Source organism: Pteropus vampyrus, unplaced genomic scaffold (assembly GCF_000151845.1).
Source record: "Pteropus vampyrus isolate Shadow unplaced genomic scaffold, Pvam_2.0 Scaffold343, whole genome shotgun sequence".
NCBI lineage: Eukaryota > Metazoa > Chordata > Mammalia > Chiroptera > Pteropodidae > Pteropus > Pteropus vampyrus.
The window spans coordinates 679,135-686,545 of NW_011889124.1; the positions used below are offsets into that span (position 1 = coordinate 679,135).

At 64.0% G+C, this 7,411-nt stretch overlaps 1 long non-coding RNA gene across 2 annotated transcripts; it reads left to right on the forward strand.

Annotated features, from left to right (window-relative positions):
- Positions 1-6: 6 nt before the first annotated feature.
- Positions 7-2,619, forward strand: LOC111730956. Of its 2 annotated transcripts, none has more exons than XR_002776884.1 (3): positions 7-189; positions 709-1,007; positions 1,516-2,619. It is a non-coding gene; the product is annotated as an uncharacterized LOC111730956 (long non-coding RNA). The 2 variants fall into 2 exon arrangements; XR_002776885.1 differs by lacking the exon at positions 7-189 and adding an exon at positions 204-298.
- The last annotated feature ends 4,792 nt before the right edge of the window (positions 2,620-7,411 follow it).

Consider the following 7,411-nt stretch of genomic DNA (forward strand, 5'->3'; position numbering starts at 1 on the left):
CAGGGCAGCTGGGAGCCAGGAGGCCAGCATGTCCTCTTCCCTCGCGGGCTGAGCAGCCCCAGGAAAGTGTCCGCACCTCTCTGGGCCCTTGTAGGCTGGGATGTTCCTACCTGGCACTGAGGACCGCAAAGAAGACCTTGAGATGAGGGGACACAGTGACGGGAACCACGCCAGCTTCCGGTCTGGCAGGTGGGCGCGTGCCCCCGCCTGGCTGGGCCTGGAGGAGAGGGGTCCTGGGGAGGGTGGGCCGTGTGGACAGCGGGACCCCTGATGGCTGCAGGGCCTGGACACAGGGCTGGTAAGGAGACCACGGGGGTGCTGTGCGGAGTCCCGTGGGCTCCCGCCGACGTGCCCCGGAGTCCCGGGCAGGAGGTGGAGCGGCACAGCCCGGCTACCCACGCACGGCAGCGCGCGTCCAGTTAGTTTTATTTAGTTCTATTGGAGGGGACAGGGGAAGGGTGCTGGACCTGGGGAAGGTCCAGCTACCTCGGTGTGTTGTCTCTAAGCCTCGTCTTCACCGAGCAGAGCTCTTGGGGCTGGCGAGGCGCCTGTGGACAGGGTGGCAGGGGCGGCTCAGGGAGCCCCGTCGAAAAGTCACACACCCGCCAGGCTGCGCTCACCGCCCTCTCCCCTCCCCCGACACCCCCATGACCTTTAGCACTGACCGCTGTGAGACCGTTAGTGAGATGCCTTCCGTTTCTTTGTCAGGATGAAGCCTTGAACCCCGCCCCCCGCCGTGATCTCAGGGCACCTCGTTTTGGGTCAGCCACGTCTCAAGCGCTCCGTGGCCCTGTGTGGCCCATGCCACCGTGCTGCCCAGTGAGAGTCGTCCATCCCAAGCGTGTCCAGGTGAGTGCAGTGGCCAACACGCATCGGACCGCATGCTCAAAGTGGGAGCGTTCCTCACATATGAATTATACTTCGATACAATCGATCGCTCATAGAATTAAATACGATAGATTGATTTGGATTACATTTGAAAACCTGGGCCTGCTGCTCGGAGGCAGGTAGGCAGGGAGCTGAGGAGGCGGGTGGCAGCTCGGGTGCTGGAGCCGCTGCACGCACCTGCGGCGGGCGGGCGGGTGACCCTTCGCTAATAAGGCACATCTGTGATGACCCCAGAGCCATTCCCAGGCCAGGCGAGGCCCTCTCGGAGGGTATTACGGGAAGTAAATAACTCTGGGTGGGCGGGGTGGCTTCCTGGCAGAGGTGTCCGGGCCCAGCAGCCGTGGCCGGGGCGGGCGGGCTGTCGGATCCCCCAGGATCCCTTTGGGAGCTCTCTGAGGTTTTTCCTCTCCGGGATGCAGAAGCAAGCTCACTGCTGTCTGTGGGGGGACAGTGCGGAGCTGAGCAGATGCAGTGTCCAGCGAGTTCGGAGGACGAGCCACAGTGGCTCCTCTGTCTTCGTCCTTGACTCGGGGTGGGGGGGGGGCTCCTCTGCTGGCGGGAGGGCCGTTCAGTGTCCTGGACGACCTCCAGGCTGCGGGCCTGATTCCTGATCCCGTGTCTCTGAAGGGAGCTGTGGGAAGCCTGGTCCGGGAGCCCCGTGTGCGGTGCAGGGCCGGTGCCTCGTCTGGGCCTCCCCGTGCTCCTCTGTAAAGGAGGAGTTGCCGCGGTGACATGCGACAGGCCCAGCCCACTCCACGCCTGGCTCGGCACACCGTGGATCCTACCCCTGTTCCAGAGACTGCTTCGCAGACTGTAAAGGGCTGTGCACGTGTGAAGCTGTAGCTCTTGTGTTGTGCGCCAGACCCCTGAGACTTGGGGTCGAGCCACTCACAGCTCAGGGCTGGCTTGGCCAGCGGTGGGCCCTCAGTCCTCCCGCAGGTCCTAACCCAGCACAGCCGAGGCCAGGCCTGTCCCGAGGTCTCTGTGATCTGTCCCCTCCTGCTTCTCCAGCGCCTGGAGCTGAGGGACGGGAGACTCCAGCTGCCAGGTGCTGTCACGGCCTTCCCTGAAGCCACCAAGTGGTTACGCAGCAAGATGTGAGCTGCGGACTGATTCTCTCCTAGCCGAATCCCACCTGCTCCACGCCACGGAGCAGGCTTCAGCCTCCTGCCGGAGCCAGCACCAGGGGGTGTTTAAATACGTGTGCAAAGAAAGAATTTAATGCTCGGGAGCGTTATATACATATTTAACCAAAGACGCACAAAACTGGGACTGGGAAGCCTGGAATGCTGCCGGAGGGCATGTGAGGATTTAAGGGGGCTCGGGCAAAACGGAAGGGCATGCACCGCTCCGGGACGGGAAGCTACACTCTTCGGATGTCGGCACTCCCGGTTTACAGATTCTGTGCAAACGCCGGCAAAATCCTAGCTGCCTTCCCCCCGAAATTAACATGGTCATCTTAAAGCTCCTATGGAAACACAAGGGGCCCAAAATAGCCGAAACAGTCTTAAAAAAGAACAAAGTTGGAGAACTCACATGTCTCGATTTTAAAGTTTATTACAAAGGCACCGTGGCACGGCACAGGGGCGGACGGGGACCGATGGGATAGAACTGGGGGTGCAGAAATAAACCCCTCGCTTGCCGTCCACCGATTTCTGTAAAGCACGTTTTTAAACATTAAAGGTATTGAGGCGACGTCGGTTAATAAAATTAGATAGGCTTCGATCACAATTCCATGACGCATGGCTGCAGGGCAGGCCGGCCTCCCGCGGTCTGGTCTCCTTCCGTCACGTCACCGTCACCGTCACGTCGCCGGGTGTTAGGTCCCCCTCCCGTCTCCCTCGTAACCACTACGCTGGCGTCTGTGTCTGCGAGGTTGTCTGTCTGTCTCGTTCGTCCGTCGCTTTCGGTGTTACACCCACATACGAGGGAAATCTCTGATTTCTGGCAAAAGAGCCAAGACCGTCCAGTGGGGAAAGAAGAGTCTTTTCGGCAAACGGTGCGGGGACACCGGGGCTGGCCAGCGGCTTCTTAGCTGTGACACCAGAAGCACAAGCGACCAAAGAAAAAGAGATGAAACGGACGTCACCCAAATTTAAGACTTTTGGGTTTCGAAGGACACCCCCGGAAAAGTAAAAAGAACTTCTGGAACGCAAGAACGTGTCTGCAGGGCGTATCTGGTAAGGGACTTGTGCCTAGAAAAGATGATGGAAAGACAAACGACTCGATGTTTACAATAAGCAAAGGAGCTAAACAGACGTTTCTCCAAAGAAGATGCACGAAGGGCCGGCACACACAGCAGAGGCCACGTGGCCACGGCCGGCTCGTCCCTTCCCCCACCCAGATTAGCAAATGCGAGTCAAAGCCACAGTGAGACGCTGCCTCGCGCCCACCAGGGCGGCTCACAGGACCTCGAGGAACGACGCCCGTGGGCGCGGCTGCGGACACATGGGAGCCCTCGTGCGTTGCCGGTGGGGGGATAAGGTGCCGCCGCCACCGTGGATCCTGGCGGTCCCTCGAGCGGGTAAACAGAGCCACCGTGTGACCCAGCAATGCCGCTGGGTCCACACGCCCGCACAAAAACCCATACACGGGTGTTCACAGCGGCATGTTAGTAATGTCCTCAAATCGGAAACAACCGGAATGTCCACTGGCTGATGAATGACAGGCCAACGTGTCCGTCCACACGGTGGAATGTCACTCAGCCTCAGAGAGGAAGGACACTGACACCTGCCACGGCGTGGGCGGGCCTTGGAAGTACTCCACAGAGGGAAAGAGGCCGGAGGCCAAAGGTCACATGTCCCCGGCGTGGTTCCATGTAGACGGGATGCCCGTGGGAACCGACATCTACAGAGAACTAAGTGGAGCTGGGTTGGGGGCACCTGGGAGTCTAAGGGGAACAGGAAGTGGGTGCTGAAGGCTGCACGGCCGAACGCACTTCAGAGCCCTGAATCGCACGCTTTGAGAAGGGTCCACCTCTGGGTGCTGCTCCCACCGCCCCGCCCCCGGGGTCAGGCTGGAGGCAGCCTGGCCGATGAGTCTCCGCCGAGCTTCCTCCCCATCGCCCCGCAGGCCCCTCCTGGGGGCTCTCTCCGCCACGAAGCCCTGGCCGCCCCCGGGCCTCGGAGCGCGTGTTCCAGGAGCACCCCGTCGTCCGCCTCACCTGACTCCACCTCCATGGGATGGGCGGACGGATGGCCGCAGAGCCCAGCTCAGCAAGGACAGAGGGCAGGGGCCGTGGTCTGTGTGGCAGGTTCCGGAGTGGGGCCTGGGCCACTTCAGCCCCCACCTCACCCTGCACCCCCAAGCCCCCCCATGATTCCTGACCCTGCCCCAGGGAACCAATGCGCTGTCAGGGTGGACCCCTCGTGGTGTGGAGCAGCCACCCACCGGCCACCCTGCAAATGGACTCCGCTGTCCAGAGGGGACACAGGCTCGGGGGTGGGGGAAGGGACTTGTCCGGGAGGAGGCAAGTCAGGGAGGAGCCAAGACCTGGGCCTGGCTCCGCCAGACCCCAGGGTCCTCGCTCACCCTGGGGACGCCTTTCCCCTCCATGGTGACCGCCCCCACTACGGGTGGACACCCCAGAATCTGCAGGTCGGCAGAGGCGGGGTTTATGGTGAAGATGGGCCCTGGCTTCAGGCTGACAGTGACACGGGGCAGCCCTTGGCCCCTCAGGCTCAGTTTGTCCCCCTGCAACCGGGAGAGGGAGGGGCGGGGGCCATGCCAGCCCTTCGGAGGGGTGGGGGTGGTGCCGCTGCAGGCGACAAGGCCCGGCTGTCCCAGCTCCTCCAGACCCACCCTCTCGCTGACCTTCGCACTGTGACACGGGACCGCAGCAACCGTGCTGCCAAGGAGCCAGACTGCGATCCACATGGCCGTGGCCGGCTCGTCCCTTCCCCCACCCAGACGGCTGGCTCCATCTCCCCCCCCCACCCCCCGCCCAGGCGCCCGGCCCCTCTTGGATCCAGAGGGTCTCCGTGACCCGAGGAGGCCCGTGAGCGCCGGGCTGTGTGGAGCGGGCACCCCGTGGAGCTGCCACCTCTGGAGACCGGGAGCCATCGACCGCTGGGCCACGGGGGCCCCCTCCCAGCACGGCCGACTCCGCCTCTGAATTAATCTGGGTTTTTAAGCACAATTAACGAGGTACTCGGGGTCGGCAGAGCCTTTCAAACACAGTGCGGCACAAAATCCTGATGCAGGAATTACACAGACGGACGCTGTCGATATAATGGATTCCCGCCGACGGCGCCGAGCAGCCGGCGGGAGGCGGCGGAGGCGGGAGCCGGGCGGCTCCGCACCCATCACCGCGCTACCGCGGAGCCTGTGACACGTTTCGGGGAATTCATTAGGGAAAGAAACGGTAAAATTTGAGGTGGTTTGTGAGCGGCGGGGAAACACGCGCCGTGTCGATCGCAGACGGAGGCGGCCCCCTCGCTCAGGGCGCCCCGGCACCCCGCCAGAAGGTGCGGTTTCTGGAGCTTGGGCGACCGCGGGCCACGGGGCGGGGCCCAGAGGGCAGGGCCTGGCCCGGTCACACAGCACACAGCACGGAGGCGAAGCGGGGGGCCGGTCTCCTCCTGAGCTGCGGGAGGGGGCAGGGTGCGGCCCGCGTGAGCCTGACTGAGGCCGCCCAGGACGGCGACGGCAGAGGCAGGTGGAGGCCCGGGCCCCTCGTCCCTGCTGCTCCCGCGGCAGCCAGCGGGACATTCTCTAGCTGAGACGCTGGCGCCCCGAAGCCCGACGCCTGCCATCGCCGCCTCCTGTCTCTCCGGCCTCACCCCCATGCTCGGGCTCTTTCGTGCCTCCCGTCCCTGTCACGGGCTGCCCCCTACCATGGCATTCCCGCCCAGCTCCAAGCATGAGCCCCCTTTCGGTCTACCTTGGGGTACCCGAGGGCCAGGTTCCTCAGGACGGCTGCCTGGGTGTGTTCTGCCCCCCAATCTTCGGCAGCATGCCCTTCTGGACTGGTCCTCGGGCCCCCCTTGGGAACCGCAGGCACTGAAGGCCGGAAGCCGGGGTGCAGAGGTTAATGGAGGCAGTGGGGTGGGCCGGTGGGGAGGAGCCCCATCTCCTCCTGCCTGGACAGCATGACAGATCAAAGCTCAGGGCTTTATGAGCCGCGGGGTGTTGGCCGGAACAAACCGGGGTGGGTTTGGGACTGACGCTGGGATCCCAAGACCCCTGGCCTTGAGGGGCTGGGCCGAGGGTGGCTGGCAGGTCCCTGGGGAGGGTGCCCGCTGGGCGCCCAGTACAGGGTTCACTCCCAGCAGCCTCAGAGGCAGATGGGGAAACCGAGGCTCAGGCCAGATGACTCGCCCAAGGCCACACAGCTGGCCAGTGGCCAAGCCAGGATTAGACCCCAGCGTGGGTGACCCCATAGGCTTCCAGCGAGCCCAGTGGGGGCTGCTCTGAGGAGGAGAGGTCACCCTGCCAGAGGACAGGGTCCTGGGGGGCTGCGGTGGGGACACCCTGGGCTCTCAGGGCTGCAGTCAGGGGACAGTATTCATTGTGTGCTTCCCGCAGGGGTCAGGGAGGGGGTGGGCCTGCCTTCCCCAGCCTGGGGCCATATCCTGAGCCTGCATGGGTCTCTCTGTCTCCGTCTGCCTCCCTCCGTCCCAGCCCTAAGCTCCCCGCAAGCACCTGCATCACACGGAACCACCGCCTCCCGCCACACCTTCCCCGCTGAAGTCTGGGCCCCGCCTGGGTCCCTGGCCCACCCTCCCCTCCAGGTCCCACGGGTTCCCACAGGGCGGCTGTGAGGACAGGACGACTTGGCACTGGGAGGCCGGATGCTCCACCCCACAACCAACGAGCCAGGCCAAGCCACCCCCCGCCTGTGGGCCCCAGGGAGAGGCAGACACAGACCTAAGCCCACTCCTCAGCCAGGACGAGCCCCAGGAGCTCCCCCACCCCTCGCTCAGCCTGGGCCGGGCCCAGAGGGGCTTCCCCTGTCCTGGCCTGCAGGTGCGCCCTGCCGAGCCGAGCCGTGCGGACCCCTCCCCTCCTGCCCTCCACTGGTGTGTCCGCTCCCGGCCCAGCCCCAGCAAGCGAGGCTGACATCCTGCAGGGCCTCCATCCTCACCTCCTGCAGAGGGCGGACCAGCCGGTTGGGAGGTTCTGTGGCCCCAGCTTCCCAAGCTGCCCAGACCACGCCCTCAGTGAGGGTGTCCGGGACCCTGCGCCCCACCTCTGTGTGGGCCAGGCCTGGCAGGGAGGCCCCGTCACCCCGGGGGCCAGTTCAGCTGGGGAAACCGAGGCCTGCCGTCAGGAAGCTCCGGCCGGCTCCTTCCCTGCCGGGGCCACCCACCAGTGCTTTCTGGGGCGGATTTTAATTAAGCCAGTTTGTAATTACCCAACTGCATCTACTTAATAAAACACCAGGGAGTTTTAATTTTTTTTGCCTTATTTAAAAATTTCATCATCGCCTGCCGACAGGAGAGGGGTCCTCACAGAGCCGGCCTGTGAGCCTGGTTCTGGGCTCAGGAGGGGTCTTGGGGAACCGGCTGGCAGAGAGGGGCAC